General features: G+C 42.4%; 1 pseudogene; it reads left to right on the forward strand.

Annotated features, from left to right (window-relative positions):
- The first annotated feature begins 1760 nt into the window (after window positions 1-1760).
- LOC116034868 lies at window positions 1761-27385 on the forward strand (annotated as a pseudogene).

Raw genomic sequence — 27385 nt, forward strand, 5'->3', positions numbered from 1 at the left:
GCACTGATAAAACCGGTAAAAGTTATCTGATGAAAACACTTTTGGATATTTAAATTACATCCATTTATAGTTGACGGTAGCCGAGTCGGACTGATAATCTGTCAGAACAGCCAGTGGACTAAAGAGTCAAGGTGGTCAGACTCCCTAAACTGAGGCGGCCCCAGATTTACTGCTCTAAATACTCATCAGTGTGTGTCTGAGTAAAAAGTATGTTGTGGAACTCACATTTTAATGCATATACTTCAGAAAATATTCAAACTATTATGATGAATGCAGAAATGATCTCAGTCTTGCCTGTGACTGTTGTTCAAACTTGTTTCCTCCAAATGTTGTGAACTCACAGTCAGTGTTCCTGTTTTACCTCTCAGACTGACTTCAGATCAGAAGATGAGTGATTTGGAGGAAGAGGAGGACGGAGCAGAGTCTGTAGTATCTGGCTGTCTGTCTATGAAGAGTGACTGGTCCAAAGAGGAACCTCCATTCTTCAGTAATGAACCTGGACCCTCAGACACAAAGTAAGAGACTGTTTACTGTCTGCTGACCTGAAGAAGATGATGATGATGCATTAAGACAAAATGTTCTGTTTCAGAATTTACACTTCAGGAAAATATTCAAATTTCTGGGTGACTGTTGAAGTCACTGTAAATATTTTTCATAACATTTTGGTGGAACAGCATTTGTAGAGAAGCTTTGCTCACATTGATTATATATTATTTTTTTTTAAGTTTATTCTTTTTAATCTAATTTAAGCTCAATGGTCCACTATTGATTCTGATTTTTCAACATAATCAACAAATCATTTTAGTGATAAAGATGTGTTTTCACAGAGAGAGGAAGAGGAGTGATGTTTCTGAGGAGGAGCAGCCGTCCAGATCCAGAACCAGAGCTGGACTGCAGACAGCCAATCAGAGCATCTCTGAACAAAGTAAGTCTGTCCATCTGTCTGCTGATATCTTCATGTCTGAACACACAACTGGTTGTTGTAATACTGAGACATTTAATATTATAATATTTAATATATATAATATTAATACATATATTTATATAGCGCTTTTCATGGTACTCAAAGACACTTAACATTATAAACCAGCACATATATCACACGGATAAGCAATAAAACCACCACATAAAACAAGCATATTAGAAGCAATTAAAAACAATAAAACCAGTAACTATCAGGTGAGAAATGTAAGACTATTGTATGTGGAAAGCTAATCTGAAGAGGTGTGTTTTGAATGTCTCCAGGGCAGTACGGTCATGGATGTGTATGGGTAGTGAGTTCTAGAGGGAGGGTGCTGCAATGGTCAAAGCTCTGTCACACCAGGTACGGTACGTGAGCCTGAGTGGTGGGGAGAGGAGGTTCCGGGGGGGTATTGTGGCGGTGGAGCAGGTCTGTGAGGTAGGAACGAGCCTGGTTATGGAGGGCTTTGTGGGTGAGGAGGAGTTTAAACTGGATGCGTTGGGAAACAGGGAGCCAGGAAAACAGCGTGTGGTGGCATTACAGTAATGGATGTTCCTAATGATCCTATCGCCCACTATCAAGGTGTGAATAGGAGGCGAGGAGAGGGAGTATGAGAAGGCTCGCTGCTGGGGAGGGGGCACAGATGTGCGGGTGGGTGTGTCGAGCCAGCAGCATCGGGGCTGGGCGATGTCCCTGTCGGAGAACAGCCTCCTTTAAGATCCTGCGCCTGGCCGGAGAGATCGAGGTGCGGGAACAAGGCCGGTGAGTTGGTTATCCGGTGGGATCATGAACCACCCGCATGGCACCGGCACCCTCAGCCGCCGGCTGTGAGGGGGTCACGGGGCCGACAGACACTGTTGATGGGTCCTGGTCTATGAGAGGAGGAGGCGCGGGGCCCCTGGTCACCACCTCCGTAAATGAAGATCCGTGTTTTGGGGTTGAGCAGGAGGGTCAACGGCAGGCAGAGGTGTCCAATGTGATGGTGTCTTGGAGGGTTGAGTTTGGCTGCATTATTGAGTGCAAGGCCACTACGAAGCTGGTCAGGACTGGGAGACGGGGTGGAGAAACTGCTCAGCATTCTGGAGCTCGTCCGAGAGCCGACGGATGTCTTCTTTAAGGTCGGAGATCTCTTTTTTTGCCTTTCTGAGCAGCTCGCTGTCATCACAGGTCAGGGCTTTGCTTGTATTCCAGTCGATCCAGCTAGCTATGGTTGTTCGCTCCCAGTGGTAAAAACAGACCGCCGGTAGCCTTCTAGCCACTGCAGCAGTAGCAAGAATAAAATATGACTTTTGGCAATTATTAAAATAGGTGAACCGGATTAAAGGTGGACTTATAACAGACCAGGATAAAGAAGTGTGTTCTGATGCATAGTGTGAACTGAAGAAGAGTAACTTTTTAGAGAGGGGTAAGCAGTGTTGTTGAGTCAGACAGCGCAGACATTTATCGTGATTATGAATATTAGTTTAAGTCTATCTTAAACTTAACTGAATGTTTTCATAGTGGTCATAAAAATAATCACCAGATTGTCAACTTTTCTTTTTCTTTGTTCTGTCTCTCACCTTTGTTCTTTTTTAGTGAATGTTGGTCGTCAGAAACATAAGATCAGGCTGAAGGGGACATTCATAGAGGGACAGAGTGAAGAGGTTAATACCCAACATGAGGTGAGGCAGCTCGAGACAGCTTCCAAGCAGAAGACCCTCCATAACTCTTCAATTAAGTGCTGCGACATCTTTAAAGCCTGGCCAACAGAAACACATCAGAGTGGTTCTGACGATCGGCGTTGCTGGCGTTGGAAAAACCTTCTCAGTGCAGAAGTTCTGTCTGGACTGGGCCGAGGGTTTGGAAAACCAAGATATCAGTCTGATGATTCCTCTTTCCTTCAGGGAGCTGAACTTGATCAAAGATGAGCAGTACAGTCTTCTGGAGCTGCTCCGTGTTTTCCATCCAACATTACAGGAGGTCACAGCAGAGCAGCTCGCTGGCTCTAAAGTTCTCTTCATCTTTGACGGCCTGGATGAAAGCAGACTTTCACTGGATTTCAACAACAATGAGGCTGTTTCTGATGTCACACAGAAGTCATCAGTTAACGTGCTGTTGACAAACCTCATCCAGGGGAAGCTGCTTCCCTCGGCTCTTGTCTGGATAACTTCCCGACCTGCAGCAGCCAATCAGATCCCTCCTGCGTGTGTCGACAGGGTAACAGAAGTACAAGGCTTCACTGACGCCCAGAAGGAGGAGTACTTCAGGAAGAGAGTCAGTGATGAAGAGCTGTCCAGCAGAATCATCTCCCACATCAAGACATCCAGGAGCCTCCACATCATGTGTCTGATCCCAGTCTTCTGCTGGATCACTGCTACAGTTCTGGACCACATGTTGACTACAGACCAGAGAGGAGACCTGCCCAAGAACCTGACTGACATGTACTCACACTTCCTGCTGGTTCAGACAAAGAGGAAGAAGCTCAAGTATGCTGAGGGACATGAGACGAGTCCACAGGAGCTGATGGAGGCTGACAGGGAAGTTCTTCTGAAGCTGGGGAGGCTGGCGTTTGAACAGCTGGAGAAAGGAAACATCATGTTCTACCAAGAAGACCTGGAGTGCTGTGGTCTGGATGTCACAGAGGCCTCGCTGTACTCAGGAGTTTGTACAGAGATCTTCAAAAGAGAGAGTGTGATCTTCCAGAAAACAGTCTACTGCTTTGTTCATCTGAGTGTTCAGGAGTTTCTGGCTGCAGTCTACCTGTTCCACTGTTACACCAACAGGAACACACAGGTACTGAAGAACTTCCTGAGGAAGAGAGCTGTAAGTGATGACTTTGATGATGATGTTGTTGATGGCGATGATGATGATGATGATGATGATGATGATGATTACGATGACGATGATGATGATGATGACTGGGATAAGAAGGAAGAAGATGACCATTACCCATCCCTTGATGTCTTCCTGAAGAGAGCCATGAAGAAATCCCTTGAAAGTAAAAATGGCCACCTGGACCTGTTTGTCCGCTTCCTTCATGGCCTCTCTCTGGAGTCCAACCAGAGACTCTTAGGAGGCCTGCTGGGTCAGACAGACAACAGTCCAGAAATCATTCAGAGAGCCATCAACAACCTGAAGGAAATGAACAGTGATGGGATCTCTCCTGACAGAAGCATCAACATCTTCCACTGTCTGAGTGAGATGATGTGCACTCAGTCCATCAGGAGATCCAAGAGTTCCTGAAGTCAGAGAACAGATCAGAGAAGAAACTCTCTGAGATCCACTGCTCAGCTCTGTCCTACATGCTGCAGATGTCAGAGGAGGTTCTGGATGAGTTGGACCTGAAGAAGTACAACTCATCATCAGAGGGACGACGAAGACTGCTTCCAGCTGTGAGGAACTGCAGAAAGGCTGTGTAAGTCCAGATGTGATTATCATTTTAAATCAGTGTGAAGCTGAGGCCATCAGTATTAGAGTAAATATACAGACTTTACACACATGAGCAATATAAAACTTACACACTATAAAAGATAAACTTGCTTATTTTAAATAATTCTGCAAATGTCTTTGTTGTCTCAAACGCTGTGAGAATGAGACGATGATGATCTTTGTGTTTGTAGCTTAAGTATCTTCTGTCATTATTTAATCACAACAGACAGCCTTTTTACAGTGTATACAGAGTCAGCAGTGTGTTTCTACAATGTGTCTATTTTATATACAAACAGACATTTATTGTTTGTGACCTGCTGAACTAACATCACATGAAGTTTAAAGCAGCCATATTATGCTCATTTTCAGGTTCATAATTGTATTTTAAGGTTGTACCAGAATAGGTTTACATGGTTTAATTTTCAAAAAACACCATATTGTTGTTGTACTGCACCGCTCTCTCTCACTGCTGCAGCTCCTCTTTTCAGCTGGTCTCTGTTTTAGCTACAGAGTGAGACCTCTTTTCTTCTTCTTCTTCTGGACTATCTTTGATTGCACTCGCACATGCGCAGTAGCTCAGATGTAGATCATGTCAGCTAGCTAGCTCCATAGACAGTAAAAGAAAGGCTGTTTCTACAACTTCGGTCAGTTACAAGGCAGGATTAGCTGGGAGACTTCTAAATGAGGGCACACATGGAAGTAGTTCTTTTGTAGATTATGGTGAACTTGTGTGTGTTGTAGCAGTGCTTTGCTATTGAGAACGAGGTAGCATGCTAGCGTTAGCATTAGCGTTAGCATGCTAACGCTAATGCTAATGGTTGCGGTTAGCCTGCTCGTTTCGGCTTGTGACGTCACAAGCCGTGCCGATTTTGAACAGCTCACCCAGAGACTGAAGGCAGGACACATTCAGAAACTGTATCTCACTCTAAACAGCATGGATGGATTTTTATCAAAGTTTGTATGCGTGTTTAAGCACCAGAGACACAACATAACACCCCAAATCCCAGAAAAAGTGTTTTTTTCATAATATGGGCACTTTAAGCTTTTTCATAATAACTTTCATTCAGTTATTTTTATCATATTTTATGAACAGTTTCTGAACTATTTTATTTTAAGGATGTTTCTGTTAAATTTCACAATTAATACAATTTCTATCAGGGTTGGTTTAAAAAATAGATTTTTCTGATTTAAATCGTTTTACATTTAAATTAACCAATATCAATAGATAAAATCCAGAATGGGTTTCTGTCTGTATCATATGAAACTAGAAGACCTAAGGAATCCATTGGTATCAACTATGTCATGCTAGCTGTTGGGAAGGTTATATAACGCTCCAAAGTTACATTACAAGTTACAGGATACATTTTGGAGAAGGAAATACTGGCATGGTCATTTTAAAAGGAAATCTGAAAGAAATGTCTCTAAACTCTCTGACTGTAGAGTCTGTAGAGCTGCACTTTATTGTGTTCATGTTGAGTAAAAAGTTCATTAAAGGTTAACTACCTTTTTTCAACCTTGCCCCCATTTCCCCAATCATTTGTGTCTGATAGACTGATTGGTTGATTGGATAAAAAGCAAGGCTCCACAATTGCCCCAATTAGGTTACATTGTAGCTCGGTTCACGCCGGCTTGTCATTGTGATCTTGCTCAACTCTGGACCAAATTCAAAGATTTTTGTTAACATTTAAGTCCCATTCCCACCGGAGGGGAAAACATCTCTCCGCTGACTTGTATTGTGTGAAGGTTTCCTCCTCTTTATTCCGTCTGCTAGAAAACAACACAAACATTCCTAAAAGCTGCTGTGTGCTGATATTCACTACCAAAAGGCTAAATAACCCAGAACTTAAGTTTTCATAAGATGCCGACCTGAAATATCTTTTATGAAGACAAAATTGGATACAGATGTGAGGAATCAGCGGAGAGAATGGGAAGACTGTAGGATCCCACAGCATCTTCACACCAACCTAACAATATGTCCGACATTAAGGTGTCCACAAGGTGTCCAGAAAACAGCAGGCAAGGTAATCCAAACTGTAGCGATGTTACCCGTGAACCCCTTGCTTTGAGGCATGTATGGAAAACATTAACCAATTTGGAATGAAGCTTTGTATTGGAGCTTGATTCGTTTTGGGATAATCACGTGACCAGTGACGTCCGAAGCTTAGTTTCACACACACCCACGTGACTTCTTCGAAATTGAATTCAAAAGCTGCGCAAGCAGCGCGACACGGGGCGCGCCTTTGTGGGTTGTTGCAGTAGGAGAGTCAACAGAGTCAGGAGAGTTAGTGAATAGAGAGATTATTATAGTGATTATTATAGCGAGTAGAGAGTTTATAAAAGAGAGCAAGTATAGCCTATGCCTTCTGCACTGCCTATCTCACCTATTTGGCTGAGGAGACAGAAGATGTTGCTCTAGGCTACGTTCTCAATATAATCACAGAAATGTGTGTGCAATGTGCAATGTGTTCTTCATTCATTTCCCTCCCAAACTGATGTATTTGTTTACAAACAAAAGACACGTTCACAAACAAAATCCTAATTTTATTGTTTGTTTTTGTGGAGAAGGCAATTACATTTTTATTTATGCAAGGTCCCAAATAGGCTTAGTTATTTATGTCATTATTTATTTATCCATGAATTCATACTCAAAATGTATTCATCTTCAACTCAAAGACATTCATGGCTAATAACTGTGAAACAGTTTGTGACACAATGCTATCCTTAACGTTCACCACCAGATGTCCTCATAGAGTTCTGAAGCTTTGAGTACTCAACCTTTTTTCAATACAATTGGATTGAAATCTTCACTGGTTCAGAAAGCTTCAGTTCGCCATCACTACCAAACTGTGGTAGCAGTCAAAAACAGGAATCACAGGAAACAGCAACACTGAGACAAAACAGGTAGACTACAACACAAAATCCAACACAGAAATAATGACCTGACAACAGACAAGGAAAACACAGAGACTAAATACAAGAGTTAACGAGCAAACAAGGGACAGGTGACACTAGGGCTTAAGAACAGGTGAAACACATTAGGGTGGTGCATACAACTACAAAGGCAGGAAAACACAAGGCAGGAAGTAAAACAAGACATGACAAGACAAACATGACAGTAACAGTAACAGTAACTGTCAGTAACAGCCAACAAGGCAACAGGAGGAGAGCTCAGTAGGTTCACCTCAGTGGTGGGAGTTTATCTTCCTCAAGCCTTTTTTCTTCTTCATTAAGCTTGAGCCAATAAAAAGTGGCTTAAAAAAAGAGAATAACTACTTACCAAAACATTATTAGGGCCCGAGCGCCGACAGCGGCGAAGGACTTATTGAAACTTAAGGAATTGTTATTATTTTCCCGGCAAATTAATCGCCTTTTTGAGGGGCTTACCATATTAAAAACTCACCAAAATTGGAGGTTCCATCAAGTCTGGTGAAGATTTACGTATTTTAAGGGTTTCGGGAATAGGTGCACAAAAATGGCTCACTAGCGCCCTCTACAAAAATAAAAGAATTGAGCCCCTGCAGTATGTTTAACATAGACTCACGTCATTGGATCCATACCCTAAACCCAACAGGAAGTCTGCCATTTTGAATTGAAAGTTCGAAATTACTGCGATTTTGGCCATTTCCACATGTCGTACTTTAACGAACTCCTCCTAGAGATTTCATCCGATCAACTTCAAATTTGGTCTGTACCATCTTAAGACATTACAGATGAAAAGTTGTTAAAAGAAAAATTTTTCGTCATAGGGCATGGCTGTGGCGGGGCGGCCATTTTGTGCGTTTCGCCATTGAAACAGGAAGTGGGTGTAACTTGAGTGTACATTGTCCAGTTGGCGCAAAACTTTTCAGGATTCAAAAGAGTCCAACCCTGACAACATCTACAGGCCGATATTGGCTCAAAGTCATAACGCCCCCTAGTGGCAACAGGAAGTAGGCCTAAAAGTCAAGGTGCTATACTTTAACAAACTCCTCCTAGAGTTTTCATCTGATGGACTTCAAATTTGGTCTGTACCATCTCAACACCTTAAAGATGAAAAGTTATTGAAAGAAAAACTTTTCGTCAGACGGTGTGGGCGCGGTTTGCAGTTCCTAGAACATAACATTCCTAGAACCCTTTTTTTCCTTGTGTTCCTACTGGACCAATTTGGGGATTTTTAAGTTCCTCTGACCGCAGTTCCTGTAAGTCTTTCAGCTCCTACTTCAGGGCAGGGTCTTTTCGCTGTTCCATTTTCCCTAGGTCAACGAGGGTCAGGTTTCCAGTACAGACAGTCCAACAACGGGACAATTTTAAACATTTTCGCCATCTTATTCATCACTAATTTCACTTCTGACAACGTTTTAGGCGAGAAATGGACTGTTTAGATTTTGAATATAGGCAGTCTTGCGGAAATCGATGCAGAATTGACAATTTCCTTCAAATTTTTCGGAGTTGAGAAGCTCCATGAAGTGACGCAACAGCCAGCCCCAGCCGCTAGTTCGTCGCTCAGCCAGTCATGCTCAGAGACTGTCTCTCAGACCGCTCTCGTAAATAAGAGGCTTTTATTCCGCCGTTGACGGATCGTTTGTTTAAATATCACAACACATGTCCATCATAAGATTAACGGGAACCTGTGGTTAACTACCTTTTGACAACCTCGCTGGCCGGTCGTCTCACACACACACACACACACACACACACACACACACACACACACACACGTCCACAGCGCAGCAGGCAGAGGCGGGGGAGAGAGGGATACCCATTTCTCTTCAGGAGACTTGTTTAAATTATGACAAATAGGCTATATACATTAGATTTAGTATTTAGTTCATACTTTCTTTGGTGTATTTGTTTTCTGATTTTAACGCTATAGAGACCGTTGCCGTGCTTGCATAATTCCCTTACCCCTCCTATAGTCCATATGGCCACTTGGCCAGTGCGAATGCAAATGGAAAAAACGGTTTTGGGAGAGAGTAGTTAGTAGAACTGCTTAGAAGTGGAATTTTCCATTGAACTCAACAGAGAGTTCCTTCTTCATTGGTGATGGTTTGGCCCGCCCCCTATGCTTAAACCACGCCTCCTTTCATAACAGGTGACCCATTCAACGTAGAGTCTTGTGTGAGGTATCATTGAACTCAGCAGAGAGTTTCTTTTTAATTGGTGATGGTTTGACCCGCCCCCTAAGCTGTAGCCACGCCCCCTTTCATAACTGGTGACCCGTTTAAGGTAGAGTCTTATGTGAGATATCAATGAACTCAACAGAGACTTCCTTTTTTTATTGGTAAAGGTTTGCCCCAACCCCTATACTTTGGCCACGCCCCCTTTAACAACTAATGAACTGTATGAAGTAGAGTCTTGTGAGGTATCATTGAACTTAGCAGGGAGTTCCTTTTTCATTGGTGATGAAATGCAGTGTCTGAGTGCTGCGCAAATACATGGTCGCAAGGAGCTGCATCCGCCAGTAACCCCGATGTGCACAGAGGCGCGAGGGCCCGTCCAACGCTGCTTGCAGCTTTAATTATAAACGTTATTCTTATTGTTAAACCATCCCTATTCCCTTACAATATCTTCTTTTTTTTTCATTTGAATGATCCAGTATCGATTAAACAAATCTAGAATGGATCACTGTGTGTATGGCATGGGCATTTTGATGAAGGGGTCCCGTGAATCTAATGTCAGACCCCTTGTAAATGTGCTTTTTGATGGAAATGTGATAGCCTGTTTTTAGGATAACATTGTCAGATTTGATTATATTTTAAACGTTTTTATTATGTCATCACAGACTTTCTGACTGTTACCTCTCTGAGACTGACTGTGAAGTCGTGGCCTCAGCACTGAAGTCCAACCCCTCCCATCTGAGAGAGCTGGACCTGCGTGACAACAACCTGAAGCATTCAGGAGTGGAGCATCTGTGTACTGGACTGCAGAGTCCAAACTGTAGGCTGGAGGCTCTGGTGTAAGTTCATGTATTGTGCTCACATGTGCTTATCTCCCTCTCCTCGCCTTGACCTACCCACATGTGAAGTGGGTAGTGGGAGTGAGAAACACAAGGCACTGTGAGGCCTTAAGATAAGGAGCTAATGCTACGTACCGAGTAACGTTAGTGTATAATCTATCTTTGGATTAGGTTTTAGGCCATGGTACATCGGCAAGAATGTATGAAGGACAACAGGTGTTTCTGTTTAAGCCATTTATTTACTCTGCACACATTCAGCGTGAAAGCAGATGATGAGGCTTGACGGTTATGGTTTTTTCTATAAATGATAAACAGAAAAGACACAAATTACAATACAGTTATTCAACATATAACATCAACAAACTTAACGATTAGATACTTAAAAAACTATATATATAAGTACTCTTACCTGAAGGGGTGAGGGGTAGGCCTACCACTGCTTACTATATAACAGTACTATATAACAGATAAAAAATAATTTGACAACTAAATAAAACATTGAACTAAATCAGGTTATAAGGATACTGGTATTTCCAAAAGGCTACAATTAACAAGTCATGTGCACTGCACACTTACACACAGTATTGCTGTAGTCTCAAGGCAAACAGGCAAGACGACAATTCAGCATTACCAATATATATACTGGTCAAGCATTAAATCACATCCACTGGCAAATAACCATTAGTGTAACACAACATAGGAGGAAGACAGTAAACACACTTTTTCATGCACAACCACACCCTCACATGCTGCCTCATGTTGCTGCCAGCCAGGACAAAGGAAATGGGTGGGACTTATAGAGTAGGCCATGATTAGTAGTGAGTGAAGTCAGGTGAGTTTGGACCATGATTGGGAATGAATAAAGTCAGGTGAGAATAAATAGATAGATTCAACTTCATTGTCATTGTGCAGAGTACAAGTACAAAGACAGTAGGGTTGGGTAGTACAAATTGTCCGGGGTGGGTGGGGGGGCTTAGTAGGTTAATTATCACCGGGATGCAGAGTTAGAGTTCAGTAGGGTGACAGCTGCAGAAACAGACAGCTGCTGGTACGGGTGCGGAGAGACCTGAGACGCCTCGCGGACGGAAGTGGGCTGAACAGTCTGTGGTTGGGGTGAAAACAGTCTTTGATGATGCTGCGTGCCTTACGCAAGCATTGTTTGCCCTGGATGGTCTTGATGGAGGGGAGTAAGGAACCGGTGATGCGTTGGGCAGTTTTCACCACCCTCTGTAGTGCTTTCTGGTCATGGGCAGAGCAGTTGCCATACCAAACTGTGACACAGTTGGTGAGGATAGATAGATAGATAGATAGATAGATAGATAGATAGATTTTTATTTTTATTATTATTAGAGATGCACCGATAGACTGGCCGGTGACCGGAATTGGCCGGTTTTCACGTGCTCGGCTATGACCGGCGACCGGCAGGTCAGTCTGACATATGGTGATTTCATGCACAATTAATACAATTAACTGACAACAGAAGTTATATGAGTTACAGTTCTCAAGGACACACACAGACGCGACAGCACAGTCTCTTTTTCCTTTCTCTCAACTTTTCCGGCGTGTATCGCGCGTACCTGCTCACGGTGTGAAGCGTGTGTCCGCACTATTCTTGAACATGTAGGGAATCTCGTGAATTAACCTGCAACATGTCAGCTGTTTGGAAATTCTTCAGCGTGTGTGCAGAAGATAACAAATTTGCAATATGCAACACCTGCAAGGAGAAAGTAGGGCGTGGAGGGATGACACCAAAAACCTAAATCACATTTTTTTTGTTGGATATTGGATGTGAAAAGAAGGAAATGGTTCTAACATTGCCCTTTAGATGTGTGTGAATTTCCCACACCAGGAGTAATTTATATAGTTCTATTTTATAGTGATCCATTATCTGTTCAAAAATGTTTCTATGTTCTGTGCAAAATGTTCTATTAAAGAAAAGATAGAAAATAAATATGTGTGTGTGCTGTAAAGTGGTTAGAAAAAATGAAATCAGAATCGGCTGAAATCGGTATCGGCTGGCCTAACTCATTGAAAATCGGAAATCGGAATCGGCCTAGAAAGTTGTAATCGCTGCATCTCTAGTTATTATTGATTCCAAAAATGGGAAATTACAGTGTTGCAGCAGGAAAATATCTGACACATAGCACACATACAGAATATACATGAAATAATAGGATACAATATACATGAAATAATAAATAGGATAGAATACAAGAACAAATATTTAAAAAAATATATACAAGTTGGGAATAAAAATTTGCAACTGTTTAACTAGTATTGACTCTCTGCTCTTATCCATGTTCAGCAGCAGGCGATTCTTACCAGACCACTCCACAAAGTTGTCCACCAGCGCTCTCCACCCCCCCTCCTGTCCATCCCTTATACACCCAACAACTGCAGAGTCATCAGAAAACTATCAGGCTACATGACTCTGGGTTGTACTGGAAGTCTGTGGTGTATAAGGTGAATAGAAAAGGAGACAGCACAGTCCCCTGTGGAGCCCCCGTATCACTCACCACCACATCCGACAAAACACGGTCCAGACGGACAAACTGTGGTCTGTCTGTCAGGTAGTCAGTGATCCAGGAGACTGTGGACGGACCGACACCCATCATCTGCAGCTTCTCACCTAGTAGCAGTGGCTGGATGGTGTTGAATGCACTGGAGAACTCAAAAAATGTGATTCTCACAGTGGCGCCACCGCCATCCAGGTGCAAATGAGCTCGCTTCAGAAGATAGATGACAGCATCGTCCACTCCCAGACGAGGCTGGTAGGCAAACTGTAGAGGGTCCAGAGAAGATCTCACCTGCTTGTATAAGGTTGAAGAGATACTGGAGAAAAACAGACAGCTGACTGGCACAGGTCTTCAAGACCCTGGGGCTGATGCCGCCAAGGCAGGCAGCCTTGCACTGGTGAAGCCTCTCCAGCTGTCTCCTCAGATCCTGGTGAACTTCTACCGCACCATCGACAGCATCCTGGCCAGGTGAGGAGACAGCTGGAGAGGCTTCACCAGCGCAAGGCTGCCGGTGGACCTTCTTGAGTCTCCTTAGAAAGAAGAGACGCAGGTGAGCCTTCTTGATCAGGGTAGAGGTGTTGAGGGTCCAAGAGAGGTCCTCAGAGATGTGGACACCCAGAAACTTGAAGCTGGTGACACGCTCCACCTCAGTTCCGTTGATGAGGATGGGTGTGTGTGTGCTAGTTTTAGACTTCCTGAAGTCCACAATGAGCTCTTTGGTCTTCTTGGTGTTGAGAGCCAGGTTGTTGTCAGTGCACCGCGATGATAGGTGCTGGACCTCCTCCCTGTAGGCCCTCTCATCGTTGTTGCTGATGAGACCAATCACCGTAGTGTTGTCTGCAAACTTTACAATGGTGTTAGAGCCATGTACAGGTGTGCAGTCGTAGGTGAAGAGGGAGTAAAGGAGAGGGCTCAGCACACATCCCTGTGGTATGCTGGTGTTCAGGGTGATGGTTGAGGAGGTATGATTATCTAACCTAACAGACTGAGGTCTGTGGGTAAGGAAGTCCAAAATCCAGTTACAGAGAGAGGTATTGATGCCTAGTTCACTGAGTTTGGTGATCAGTTTGGAGGGGATGATGGTGTTGAATGCTGAACTAAAGTCAATGAACAGCATTCTCACATAGGTGTTGCTATTGTCAAGGTGGGACAGGGCAGAGTGAAATGCCATAGAGATGGCATCCTCTGTGCTCCTGTTCCTGACAGTAGGCGAATTAGAAGGGGTCCAATGAAGGTGGTAAGCAGGTATTGAGATGGGCCAGGACCAGCCTCTCAAAGCACTTCATAATGATGGGGGTGAGTGCAACTGGACGGAAGTCATTAAGGTTTGTTGCAGTGGAGTGTTTTTGGTACCGGCACGATGGAGGTGGTTTTAAAGCACGCGGGGACAGCTGCCTGGGCAAATGACAGATTAAATATGTCAGTCCAAACCTCAGTAAGCTGCACAGCACAGGCCCTGAGTACACGTCCGGGGATACCATCAGGACCAGCAGCCTTGCGTGCATTACTCCTGCTCAGTGCCACACACACGTCGGTGGTGAAAAGTGTGAGGGGCTGGTGATCTGCAGAGACCACAGCCTTGATGGCCACCTCTTTGTTGTCCCTATCGAAGTGGCCACAGAAGTGGTTCAGCTCATCAGGCAAGGAGGTGTCGGTGACAAGGGGGTGGAGTAGGTAGCTTTGTAGTCTGTGATGGCCTGGATGCCTTGCCACATGCGTTGGGGGTCAGAGTTGTTCTTGAAGTGATCCTCAATCCTTAGCTTGTGGTTGTGCTTGGCCTTTTTGATGCCCCTATTCAGGTTAGCCCTGGATGAGTTATAGGCTTGAGCTTCATCTGATCTGAATGCAATGTCAAGTGCCTTCAGCAGGAGTCTGACCTCACTGTTCATCCATGGCTTCTGATTAGGGAAAGTGGTAATCCATTTGAGGATGGTGACACCATTGATGTGAGAGTTGATACAGTCCAGAACGGAGGAGGCATATGAGTCAATGTCCATGTGGGAGTCATGGGTGGCCTGAGTTTCAAACACTCTCCAGTCATTGTTTCCAAAATAATGCTGAAGTGCAGAGTCAGCTCCCTCTGGCCACACTTTGACCTTCCTTACTGTTGGTTTCACACGTTTGATGAGTGCTAAATACTTGGGCAGTAGAAACAAAGAGAGGTGATCTGAGTGGCCTAGATGGGGGAGGGGAGCAGCTTTGTATGCATCAGCTACATTAGTGAAAACTTGGTCTAAAATCTTTTCTCCTCTTGTGGGGCATGATAACTTTTTATGGAGTTTAGGCAGTACAGTCTTTAAATTTGAGTGGTTGAAATCACCCTTGACAATGTAGGCTGCCTCGGGGTGCAGAGTTTGTTGTTTACTAATAGCAGAATGCAGTTCTTTCATGGCAATCTTAGCGTTAGCATCAGGAGGAATGTAAACTGCTGTTATTACAGTTGATGTAAACTCTCGGGGTAGATAGAAAGGTCTACACTTAACCATGAGATACTCAAGGTTAGCTGAGCAGTGACTCTCGGTGATAGTGATGTCCGTGCACCACATTTTGTTAACATAAATGCACAAACCCCCACCTCTGGTTTTGCCGGAGTCAACAGCTGTTCTGTCCGCAAGGAGGAGGCAGCGTCCAGCTAGCTCAATAGTGCTCTTGGGTATTCTGCTGTTAAGCCAGGTTTCTGTGAAAATCATGATGTTGCAGTCCATAATCATTCTGTGTGTGGTGATCCACAGCCGCAGTTCATCCATTTTGTTCACCAGCGAGCGAATATTGGCGAGGAAAAGGCTTGGAAGAGCGAGTTGATGTGGAGTTAGCTTTAGCCTCGCTCGAATTCCACCGCGAGACCCTCTGCGGCGACGTTTGCGTGTCCGTCTGAAGAGCCTTCCAGTCGGTGTGGGGATATCCGGATGTCAAAAATTTGATTGATGGTCAACAGGTGTTTCTGACGCCATATCGTTCTATTTACAGTACAGACCAGAGACCGGAAATTCCGTTTTCAATTCAAACAAACCAATGAGAATGAGACATACAGGAAATATGTAGATGAAATACTATTGCAACCACTGAGAATTAATTAAATTAAATATCTTTATCATTATTTGCTGTTGATGCACCTCAGATAACTGAGAAACAGAGAATGTTTAAGACACATCATTTGCATGAGTGTAGAAAAGTGCAGAGCACTGATGGGAAGAATCTCCAACGTACATTACAATATTACAAAGGAGCAATTATTACACTATAAAATTATGATTAAGGATGTTAAACACATTATTTTCAGAACTTGTTTCTGCTCCTCAACATAACCCTCTTATTTTATTTCAAGACTAGCTGGTAAATCCAGCTCCTCTTTTTGTTCCATGTTGAAAGTGACACTGTGGTGGAAATGTTATCTTATTGTACTGATAAAGGGGTCAATTAGAGACCACCAATCCCATTTACTCCACTGTCCTTCATTCGCAACAACTACGTTTTAACCAGCTTTATCTTATTATCTTGTATGAACTTTAGAAAGAGTAGGTCTATCATTCTACTTGCTACTCACCATGGCTGGCTGTAATGTCTCTTGAGAAGTTGTGAATATCGGTGACCTTAATGCCACAGTGTGCGCTGTGAATATTTGAAATTGGCGATTTTATAGTAGTCTCACTGGACATTGTTAAGTTGCTGTATCACGGTATGTCAAACATTTTCAAGAGATATATTGAGTATTGTAAAACATTTGAAGTTTTTCAGTTTTATCCTGTTTGAGTTTATTCACCAGTAGAAATTTGTTTACTACTACCTTCTACGTTTGAAAGGAAAACGGAATTTCCGGTCTCTGGTCTGTACTGTAAATAGAACGATATTGCGTCAGAAACACCTGTTGAACATCAATACAATTTTTGACAGATCGTGACCTCTTGACCGGTCAACCATCAATCAAATGACATTCTTGAGTGACACAAAGTACCCCCTTATCTCTCTGACAGCTAAAGTTTATTTTAGCTGCCCTACAGCTGTCAGCGTTAGCTTCCACTTCATATATTATCTTCTAACAGCTGTATTCCCAGTCACATGACTATCTGCAAGAAACAGGTTGTAGTAACGCTAGTGACAGCACCGTTGAAAATTATCAATGTCAGTAGCACCGTGGCTAACACTTTTGTTACTTAGCTAGTTTATGACAAATCGTTTCGGCTGTTCTTTCTAACATGATGTCATTGTGCTAACCGAGCACCGTTAGCCTTTACAACAGTTGCTTCAATACACTGTACAGATAATGTTTCATTATAGAGATCTCTGTTGAATTGTGTTTGTCACTGTGTGCTCGTGGTGGAAGATGAATGTAAACAAAGCGGCGTGCCAGAAATGCAATGTGCCATAACGTAGTTCTCCTTTAAGGCCAGGCTGATGTTGGAAGTCCTTCTAGTGGACAGAACGTGTAACAACAACCACATGCTTATAGTGACATTGACAATGCATAAGCCTGAGTAGTGTAGTTAATATTAATAACAGGCTGCATTTGAGCTTAAATATTCAAATATTATTTAAATATAAAAATTATAATTAATTAAAAAATATAATTGGCAGCTCTAATATCTACCAAATTTAAATCCAAAAACAGAACTTTTAAATTCCCTTCATTTCACATGTTTTCTGGGTTTGTGTGTAGGTCTGAACAGTTTGAACGAATTTAGTCTGAACTCAAAATGAGACGCATGAGAGACATCTATATATAAATAATTAAAAGAACTTCAAGAAGTCCAAGGCCTTTTCAAGGAGGTCTTTTATATAAAACCCTCAAAACTCTGTATTTTACAGAACTTATAGATTTAAAATAACTGAAGTCTCTCTGTCACAGACACAGTCTGAACTCAAACTGAGAAACATGTGAGATATGTGATATTTCCAAATGTAGGTGTTTAAAGTATGTTTAGTTGTGTCTGATCTGTCACCAGCGACACTTTAACATGTCTACGATGCTTCCTGTCCAACCCGTTCTCAATCCCAACTTGTAAAATACTGACGCTTGATCAGTGTCTCTCAGCGTCAGATACTGAGGCAAAAATCCCCCTTTAGCCTCTGTATGGAATGCACCGGGCAGAGCAGCAGCTTGACAGCGGCGCTGTTAGATGATGTAGTATAAAGAGCAAATACGGTAGTGAGTAGTATGAAAGTCTGAAAAACTACATTTGGAGTTTGGTTGGGTGGTGGATGGGTCAAACAACACAGGACTTTCACCCAGGAGACCGGGGTTCATGTCAGTTCTTGTACCTGAAACTTCCATTTTGTAAACCCACCCAACATAATTTTCCTAAACCTAACTGTCCCGTTCTTGTACTTCATGTCAGATATATGTAACTCCTGACCCAGGGAGTCAAATAGTGACGCCACGGGTCCCTGCCAAGCGTGTCTAAATATGACGCTAAAGGAGACTTATTACGTCAATAACAAACCCCAAAGGCACCTGACCAAGCGTCTATTGTTGATGCGATGGGAGTGAGAATGTGTTGTCCTGTCACAAAGAGATGTCATCCTGTTGGGTTCAGGTGTTTGGAATCTCCATCTTCTGAACTTCTACATTCTGAACTTTCTTCATCTCTGAACAGATTATTGATTTGGATGATTTCAAACAGGAGGATTGTCTTCTAAGGTTACATCATTTACTCTTTATTCAGATTGTGGAACTGCAGTTTGTCAGAGATCAGCTGTGCTTCTCTGGTCTCAGCTCTGATTAATTAACTGTAGGTTCAGTTGTTAACTTAATCCATGAAGTTGTAAATGTTGTTTTTGTTCATATCTTCATGTTTCTTTTAGTAAATTTAGTCTGCAATCACAAGAGACTTGTGTTTGTTAAAGAAACTGTAGAAAATGTCCACTATTAGTGTCATGACCGGTGACCAGAACTCAAGCGCAGACCAGAGTGAAGTTACAATAAAGGTGATTTTATTGAAATGAACAAACTGAACGTGGTTTGAGAGGCAGGAGATTCAGATGAGTCAGAGAGAGGGAATGGGGTCCGGGCTCCAGTGCTCTGGATCTTGCGGTGCTGGCAGGTAAATCTGGGTCCAGGCTCAGGGCAAGATGGTCTGAGGTGAGACAGGGAAAAAAGCAAGTTAGCAACAGGTATTCCACTATAGTGAAAGTTCAGATTGGCTGGCGTGTTCTCATACTAGTTGATTCAACGATCTAGCGGGGACTAGAAGGTTGGCCTGGCTTATAAAGGAGAGTTGACAGTTGATGATGAACAGGAGTGCTGAGTGGTGTGATGAGCCACAGGTGTGAAGGCAGGAGCTCCAGTGACCACGGCCACCTGTGGCTTCCAGAGCATGTGGGAGAGAGCAAACACAGAGATGGACGCCAAACCAAAACACACCAAGCACACAGCAGGCACACCAAAAGGAGAAAAAGAACACAAAAACTACATTCACACACATACCATGAAGGAGGCCAGGGTCACGGCCAGCGGGCCGTGACAGTTAGTTGTTAAAGTAAATGAATGTTTATAATTGTTGGTAAATGGTCACATCTGTATACAGAAGATCCTCTGAACTAATATTGGTTTTAAATGGATAAAGTTTACTAGCTGAAGTAGAAATATTTCTTTGGTTTCTGTTAATTTCAGTGTTTTCACAAATAATGTCTGATCATAGATATTAATCTTTCACAACACACAGACACACACACACACACACACAGAAACACACAGACACACACACACACAGAGAAACACTCACTCTCACACACACACACTCACACACACACTCACTCTCACACACACACACACACTCACACACACACTCACTCTCACACACACACACACTCACACACACACACACACTAACACTCACACACACACACACACACACACACACACACACACACACATGCAAAGATGAAAACAGAGACCAAAGCATATTTCCAAATGCAGCTGTTTAAAGAATCAATATAATAGTGTTTTGATTATAAATAGATTTATTTCTTCATCATTTATTCTTTATTCAGATTGGAGTACTGCAGGTTGTCAGAGGTCAGCTGTGCTTCTCTGGCCTCAGCTCTGAAGTCCAACCCCTCCCATCTGAGAGAGCTGAACCTGAGTGACAATGAGCTGCAGGATTCAGGAGTGAAGCTGCTGTGTGGTTTTCTGGAGAGTCCACACTGCAGACTGGAGACTCTGAGGTCAGTTCACTGACTCTGTTACTATTATAGATCTAATATGTTTAATTAACAACTGAACCTAATTAATGTACAAACATAACTTACATCTATAAAGTTTAGTAAAATTTTCTTTTGTTCACATATTCATGTTTCTTGTAGTACATTTAGTCTGCAGTCTGTTGTCCTTCGGGGTCAAAATTGAAACTGAACCTTTTTTTGGTGATCTTTTCCTTAACATTTTTGGCCCTTTTTCCTTTGCTTTTGAAATCATTTAAAAAAAACTCAAATGCTTTAAAATTTAATTAAACCCAAAGTTAAATCAAAGTTATTGACCTGTGAAGCACGTTCATGCATCCATGTTATTTTTGAGCAATTTGTTGAAGTTTTAAATCCCCTTCAGTTCACTTGTTTTCTGGGTTTCTTTGAGCAAAAATCACCACAACTTTAAAGTGTGTCAGTCTGAACAGTTTCAACACATTTAGTCTGAACTCAAACTGAGACACATGAGAGACACATCTATATATAAATTATTAAAAGATCTTCAAGAAGTCCAAGGCCTTTTCAAGAAGGTCTTTTATATAAAACCTTCAGAACACTGTATTTTACAGAACTTATATATTCATAATAACTGAAGTCTCTCTGTCACAGACACTTTAAAACTCCCATACAGGACCAGAGAGAGAGAGAGAGAGAGAGAGAGAGAGAGAGAGAGAGAGAGAGAGAGTGTGTATACTATATTGATCTTTTAAACAACTGCATTTGGCAATATGCTTTGGTTTCTTTGTTTTCATTTATAAATATGTATTTATATATATATATATATATATATATATATATATATATATATATATATATATATATATATATATATATATGAAAACAAAAAGACCAAAGGAAAACAAAGAGACCAAAGGAAAACAAAGAGACCAAAGCATATTTCCAAATGCATTTATTTATATTATTTATTGAAAGGATCAATATAGAATTGATTGGATTAGAAATGGATTTTTATCTTCATAATTTATTCTTTTTTTCAGATTGGAGAGCTGCAGTCTGTCAGAGATCAGCTGTGCTTCTCTGGTCTCTGCTCTGAAGTCCAACCCCTCCCATCTGAAACAGCTGGACCTGAGAGACAACAACCTGAAAGATTCAGACGTGAAGCAGCTGTGTGATCTTGTGGAGAGTCCAAACTGTCGACTGGAGACTTTGGAGTAAGTAGAGGGTTGGAGTCAGTCCAAGTTCGTTTCAGCAGTATTGAACTAAACATAGTTAGTATCAAAGCAAATATCCAGTATTTCCTGTAAACATTCTCAGTGAAGCTGTGAGAGGAGAGAGAGGACAGTCAGCCAATCAGATGAGACAGAAGCTTGTTGTGATCATGTGTTTGAGTTGTTGTGAAGACTACTGTTGTTGTGTTCATGTCTGCAGGAAATAATAAATCTGGATTACAGCTGGCAGCATCACAACATGTACAGAGACATCAAACTGTCCAACCATCAAATCTGATCTCAGTTTGTTCTCTCATTTCAACACTAAACATCTGATCAGTTCATCTTTGTCACAGCTCTGAGATCAGTCTGACTGACGTAAATTACTGGCTCTTTTTTCATAGAACCAGCATGACATTTAGTTACCATGTGTTCTTTATACAGAGCAGAAGCTCTGCTGAAGTCCAGTAATCACAGCTGATGTTTTACTGTCTTTCACATCATATATATATATATATATATATACACGTATATAGTATATATTTGTCTGTCCTTCTGTCATTTGTGGGGGTTTTTTTGGAGGCATTTTAGGCCTTTATTTCACAGGACGGGTGAAGACATGAAAGGGGAAAGAGAGAGGGAATGACATGCAGCAAAGGTCCGCAGGTCGGTGTCGAACCCGGGCCCGCTGCGTTCGAGGAGTAAACCTCTATATATGGGCGCCCGCTCTACCAACTGAGCTATCTGGGCACCCCATATGGTTTTTAACAGTTCTGGACTAGATATGGTTCTGGTTACCAGTTTTAAGGTGTACCAATGTATGAAAAAGTTACGGTTTAAAAAACTTAAATTTTCCGTCACACCGTTTCTCTGGTATGAGCAGTTTTTATGAATCGTCACGGACAGAAAGTGCGGGTCAGGAATCCCTGTCCCTGCCAGTGTGCAGCATAGATTATCACGGCCCCTCCCCCTCTTGTTGTTGGTACGAGCCGTCAGTCAGTGTATGTGCAGATGAAACCCCCGAACGTTTCCCCACGTCTAAAATTAAGAAGTCGGCTATGTGGGAGGAGCCGTCGGCGTTCATTTGGGCCGATTTGACTTGTTGAATTGGCCAGTGGGCAGTCGGACTCAATGACCAATTACCGGAAATGACGAGCGGGATGAGCGTGACGAACGCCTCTCAAAATCTGACGAAAATCTTTTAAACTGACCTTTGACGGTCAAAAAACAGACTGCAAATGTATGGCCTATTTATCACTTAAAATGTTTTCAGAAACACGTTTTGGTGAACTATTTTCGTAAAATATGAGATCGTATTCGAATAAGCCACCATTATGGTCGGTTTTGAAATTCGGGAGAAGCCAGACCCTCGTGACGCGTTCATCCAATCAGCTGCCGGTTTTCATTTTTTTGGAGACAATACAGATTAGTGCACCTGCAGAACGTATGCTTAAGTTGGCATCGCTTCGGTGGGTTCCGAGGCACTTTTTGGACCAACTTGGGGAGACTGATCAGTCCGACTGTCTTTTCTCCCGACGGTCGGTCGTTGGGTTTGGGTGTGTCAGAGCCTTAACTTCACAGAGCGGAGGAAAGCAAAAAAGTACACATTTTCTGCTAAGTTAGTACTTTTACTGTAGTGTAAAATAAGTTGAAGTTTCTTAAGTGTTAAAGGTTCATCTGATGAGGATTTAGTTTAACTCTCCTCATAAGATAACTGCTTTATTCATATTTATCCCTTCAGGATGGATGACAGAGATTACAGGGCTAAACCTGACAGACATGAAGGAGGTCAGTAAATATCTTAAAGAAACATAATAACGCTGTTAAAGCAGGAGCATAACTGGAAGATTAGCTGCTGTGTGCTTTAAGGTGCTGGTTAATCCCAGTAACCACATCATATATGTTGTTTTGTTCTTCTCTGTCTTGAATCTGTCATTTCTGTGTAAATGTTATTGTATAAACTCAGTCTTCACTTTATAACGACCCACTTTGGACTTGGTCTCGACTTAAACATGATTTAATATCTACATTCTGACTTTATTGGAAGTTCTCAGTAGATAACAACAGGAAACATGAGGAGAAAGACATGCTACAAAGGGCTCTGATCGCCTTGAATGGGACGTTGCTGTTAGCGGTTTATTAATGTGGATCATCAGGATTTCCAAAACTGAGATTGACATCTGCTGTGTCTTCTTCTCTCCCCCAGATCCGTCTACGTCAAAGACTAACCTTGATGTGTCTGAGGACAGAAGAGAGGATCAGCTGTCTCCTGATGATCCAGAGAGGTTGAAGCAGCAGCAGCTTGTGTGTGGAGAGGCTCCCGATACAAATGTCAGTGTTTCACTTTAACATTTTTATTAATTTATCAGTGATCAGACTGGGGTTCCTCAGCTTTACCCCCTACAGGGTTTAATATTCCTTTACTTCTACCTTCTCCTCTCTCTCTTCTCCTCCTCTTCATCATGAACTCATTCAAACTCATTTCTTCTTCCTCATCTTTGAAACCACTAGCTGCTGTCAAACAGAGTCCTGCAGGCTTCATTTGTGCAGAATCATTTCACTTAATAATAATTATTTAGTCATTCTGACAAAAGTGAAGTGATGGATACAGAGTAAATAGTGCACGTAGAGTAGAAAGTGAAGTGATGGATACAGAGTAAATAGTGCACGTAGAGTAGAAAGTGAAGTGATGGATACAGAGTAAATAGTGCACGTAGAGTAGAAAGTGATGCAGTGAGGATCCTGTCACCTAGACAGAACTGTGAGAGTTTGGGGGCCAGTTTCTAATCAACTGTTTTTGTTCTTTTTATTATTTCAGGAAATGTCACATTTCACACCTGAGCTGCTGACTGAGTCTGGAAAGACTTCATACAGGTAACCCAATCATACAATGCAGAATACTTCTACCTTAAACTGAGTCAACTCCTTTCAGCAGTTACACTTTAATCTATTGTTCAGCCTTTACAGTTGAGTTTATCTCTTTTTAGTGCATCAGTATACTCCATCAGAACTGCATTTCAGATGTTCTAACAGCTTCAGAAACCCCTCCACACACACACACACATACACTTCACCTGTCACTTCAACTGCTTTCAGTGCTTACACTTCACTTTCAAAGCTCATACGCTTCATACTCCTGCAGCTGCTGCTTAAATCTCTTGTCCAGAAAGTCAGTTTGGTCCACAACTTTTTGAGCAATGCAGTCATCACATCTGTTATTCGTTGACTTTAGCCCCAAATATGTTGCTCCCAACGTATTTTAGAACCTGAATTCTGGCACATAGGTTTTTGTTAGACGTTCAAAACAGCTGATCGATCAGCTGAGGAATCAATGATCTGTCTGTCGGACGGTCGGATGGATCGCAGGTTGTGACCGTGCAGGAAGGAAGACTGAAACGTGTAAAACTTGACGTACAAGATGAATAAAAACGCAGAGCGTCGGCACAGTTTATCTCAACATATAATTTGACCCACAGAGGGAAAGCTTGTTTGTGATTGGCCCTTCTGTGTCTGACAGGTTCAGGTGTCCTGGTTCAGGTGTGTTCCAGTGTGATTTGACTGGACTGGTGTTTGTTACGACTCAGGAGGCGGAGCTGCTGTACAACACTGTCCAATGGGATGAGAGCCTCCTCCAATCAGCTGGCAGGATGGCTGCAGGGCCGCTGTTTGACATCAAGTGTTCAGAGGATGGAGCAGTCTGTCAGCTCCACCTTCCACACTGTGAAACAAAGGATGGTAAAGACATTACTGTCTTCAATGTTAAATAATGAATTAATACTACTGCAAATATGTGTATTCATGTGTAGTACTTAAAGAAAGGAGTAGTGGAGTTAATTCACAAGACTTAACACACTCATCCAGACAGATCACGTGTGGAACAGGAAAATAAAAAAATAAAAAAAATAATAAGGTACAGGATAGAGGTAAACTTGCAGAACCTTGGGGTGCTCCAGAGTTAATGACTATGGATAAATTTGAAGTTTCTGAACTCAAGTAAAACTAAATAAATGGTAGCATAACCTTTTATCAATAAAACCAAATTGTAACAGGTCTTTTCTTTCCCAGCGCTGCTTGTTGATGGCCTGTTGTCTGTCGTCCACATCACTGATTATGGGATGAGCATCTTGGAGCCGCTGAAGATTACAGACACTCATGTGGTCGTGAAGGTCCCTCACCTCTCTGCCTTTGGCCTGATCTGGGATTTCGTTAGAAGATTTCTGAACATCTCACTGGTAATAGAGGCCCAAGTTCTGCTGTTCCTCCGACCTCCGGATACGGGGCCTAGAGTCCTAGATGTTCTACTGCTGCCCCGCAACGTCCTTCTAGATGAGGTAGATGACTGTGTGTATACCTTGTATGTATTTATGTGTCATTATTGTGTTTCTACTTGCTTCAGGGACACAAATAAAGTTGAAGTTGAGGTAAAGCTATCTGTCATATGTGCTCACCATTTGGTTGGAAGATGTCAAATGAGTGCAAATTGAAAGTCACATATTTAATTTGAAAGACCTCTTTCAATTTCTAAACAATGCCAATAGAAATGTAAGAAACAACATGAACAATATTGTTTTTTTTAAACATGCTCTATGATAAAATTGACTTGACTATCTGAAACTAAACTAATAAAAATGTTCTGTTACTGAAGGTTGAAAAGAAACAAAGAGGTGCTAAACACATTAGGATCTCTTCCAAATGTCATCTCAGCATTGATCAAAGTTACAGTGTCCACTGTCAACCTGAGGGCTTTATAATACAGCCTGAGGTGAGTTTAATCACTTCTACTGGTTATACACAGACTCATCATGTTGAAAACATATTCATAATCATTCAGATAAATATCTGTAACAGGTTGAAAAATGACATGTTGCTACTGGGTTTCAGCATGAAACATTTATCCCAGACTATGGACCAAATTACCATCCAACATTTGAAGTTTTCCTGGAGACGATCCCAGAGAAGGTGACTTTGATGGTCCAGGACCGAGAGAGGAGAGAAGTCTGGAGACGTAACGTGTCTTTGAAAGGTAAAGGCTTCCCCCTCCTGCAGCAGCACTCCACCTGATGGATGTCCCAGTTAAGAGGGGCTGGATTTAAGAAAGTCAAACAAAGAGGACTTTCACCCAGGAGACCGGGGTTCATGTCCCATAAAATAAAGTGATACAAACGGAGCTACTGCATCACATGGTAAATTAATCTTAGTCTATATCCATGTCGTTCCACTTCCAGTATTGCTCCGGTGCCACCGGACATTCTGCCAGATGTCCGTCCCCTTCCTCTTTCTCTGTGTTGGTGTTCTAACCTCTGGTGGATTTGTGAGGACTATGGTTAACTGCTCCTCAGATCTCTGCAGGGTAAATCCAGACAACTAGCTAGACTATCTGTCCAATCTGAGTTTTCTGTTGCACGACTAAAACTACTTTTGAATGTACACATGTTCCACCAAAACAAATTCCTTCTGAGACTATTTAGCAGAGGCACCGTGGCTCCGTCCGGAGCTTAGCCCCGCCCAAGATGATTGTGATTGGTTTAAAGAAATGCCAATAAACCAGAGCACGTTTTTCTCCCATCCAGGAATGCTGTGTGGACTAGCCAGACCTTCCTTTGCAGCGCTGTGGAGGAAGGTCTGGCAATGCGAGACTAAGTTAATCTGAACTAATGCTATATCAACAGATTGATACAAACTTAGAGGGCGCCATCATTAAAAAAACATGAAATATAAAATACAGTATATGTCTGTCTTTTGAATTCTGATTACTTCTTAAAGGATAACACAATCTGACAGTATTTTCCCCGGTTATCTTCCAGGACCAACTGGGCCAAATCCACGGAGGAATGACCCAGCAGAGGACAGCGTCCCAGCAGAGGACAGTGATCCCCCAGAAGACAGGCTGTTGCTAGTTCGGGCACAGTTTGTAAAGCGAGTGTCTGATCCTGTTCTGAACCAGCTTCTGGATAAACTCCTAGAGCGTGGTGTTATAACTGATGGTGAAATGCAGTCAGTCAGAACAGGCAGAGCAGACAAAGCACGAGACGTGATGGACACGGTGAGAAGAAAAGGAAGTGCAGCCAGCTCAGTTCTGATCTCTGCTCTCTGTGAGGTGGATCCAGTCCTTTCCAGAGAGCTGAGATTAATCTGAAGAACCAAACTGTGGAGAGTTGGGATGGATCTCTACAATAACTGACTGGTACACATTGTCTCTTTGAAATGAAAAGCTGTA

This window comes from Sander lucioperca, chromosome 11 (assembly GCF_008315115.2).
Source record: "Sander lucioperca isolate FBNREF2018 chromosome 11, SLUC_FBN_1.2, whole genome shotgun sequence".
Taxonomy (NCBI): Eukaryota; Metazoa; Chordata; class Actinopteri; order Perciformes; family Percidae; genus Sander; species Sander lucioperca.